The following is a 1,656-nucleotide window of genomic DNA, read 5'->3' as shown; positions in this document are numbered from 1 at the left end:
CTGAGTGTGGAGTCATCAGGGCTGTCTACTGGAGTCTGGCTGGTGAACTTTGAGTCAAACTGGCTGACGTCGTCGGCTGATTGCTGCCAAAACAAGTGAGTGGGTTAGTCCGATCAACAGGTGCGTCTTCACATCATGTGCAGCACAGGACAGGCAGCGTGAACACTTGTGTTTCAGCATCAACGTATGCGAGTTAGAAACTACAGAAAGATATTCTCTTTGGAAAAAAACAAAACATTTTATTTAAAAAGGAAGCAACTTTAGATTTAAAAAAATTGAGAAAATGTGATTTGTTTTACAACTTCATACATCCCAACAATTTCAATAACTTAAACAAACCTCTACTAACAAGACCTTATTTATCAGGTGATCTGAAAAAAAATAAAAAAATAAAATGGCACGGTGGCGCAGTTGGTAGAGCTGCCGCCCCAGACCGAATCCCGGCTGGGGGCCTTTCTGGGAGGAGTTTGCATGTTCTCTCCAGGTACTCCAGTTTCCTCCCACACACCAAAAACATGCATGTTAGTCTGATTGGTAACTCTAAATTGTCCCTAGGTGAGAGAGAGTGAATGGTTGTTTGTCTCTTTGTGTCCCTGTGATGGACTGGAGACCTGTCCAGGGTGTCCCCTGCCTCTCACACTGTGATAGCTGGATAAGGGCACCAGTGACCCCCCGTGACATGAAAAGAAAGAAGCGGGTGAAGAATGGACAATAATGTAAAAACACATCAGGAGATACATGTGCAGGTGTCCCTGACACCAACACAAAGTGTCCTACTGCAGAGCACCTCATGGTCTGTGATGACATCATATTGAAATTTTTAAATGAATAAGTTGGACATTTATATCAACATCACTAATGTCTTGAAAGCTGCAGAAACGAGTGTTATTAAGCAAGTTTTTTGATAATATGCCTAAAATTACTGAGCTCATACTTTAACTGCAGGTACTACATTATGTCAGCAGGGGGCAGAGTCGCACCATCTAAAATATAAGCTCCATTTACTTGCATCATAGCACAAGATACCTTTAGAAGACATAGCAAAGAAAAGTTTACTGTAAAATTCAAACATTACTTTAAAAACTTATCTCCAATTAAACTAAAAGTTTTCCTAAATCGATCTAAAGTGTGAAACATGGCAAGGAAACGGATTATCTTTCTTCAGGCAGAATTGATATAAAAGCAGAAGACAGCTGCTATAGAAGCTACAATGTCCCAAGTTATGAGTTAATGGACAAAAAAAAGTTTTTTGTCAGCAGTAGATATGCTTGAAAATAGAAGAAGTTTTAAAAGAGCTGCTGGTTGACTCTTAACATTATTATAGAGGTCAGCCACTGCATAACAAGTTGGTTTTCTTCTTAAGACTTCAAAAAATTAAAACGTGACTGGGTTGCTAAAAGTATTGATGTTCGTAGTGCTTTCAGTGAAAATCACTACTGCTGGTCATTGAAAGAAAAACAACAACTTTACAGCCATGACAAGTCAAAGAAGGTGAGTATATCAGGGCTAAACTCACCAGAAATGGTTTAAACGGAGGCTCTACTTTACGAGCGAGGAGGTCGTCCCAGTTTATATATCGAAAGAAGGGTTCGGCCTGAAAGAAAGCATCGCAGAATGATTTTCATGCTTCACAAAGACACGTTGCAAACAACCATG

General features: G+C 39.9%; 1 protein-coding gene across 1 annotated transcript in view; it reads right to left on the bottom strand.

Moving 5' to 3' along the window:
- rps6kb1a (ribosomal protein S6 kinase b, polypeptide 1a) overlaps positions 1-1,656 on the bottom strand; it is a gene marked incomplete in the record, with an annotated part of 23,901 nt that overhangs the window by 7,082 nt on the left and 15,163 nt on the right.

This window comes from Nematolebias whitei, chromosome 14 (assembly GCF_014905685.2).
Source record: "Nematolebias whitei isolate Nwh7 chromosome 14, NemWhi1, whole genome shotgun sequence".
Taxonomy (NCBI): domain Eukaryota; kingdom Metazoa; phylum Chordata; class Actinopteri; order Cyprinodontiformes; family Rivulidae; genus Nematolebias; species Nematolebias whitei.
The sequence above is the reverse complement of the archived record's forward strand: the minus strand, read 5'-3'. Positions and strand labels throughout refer to the sequence as shown.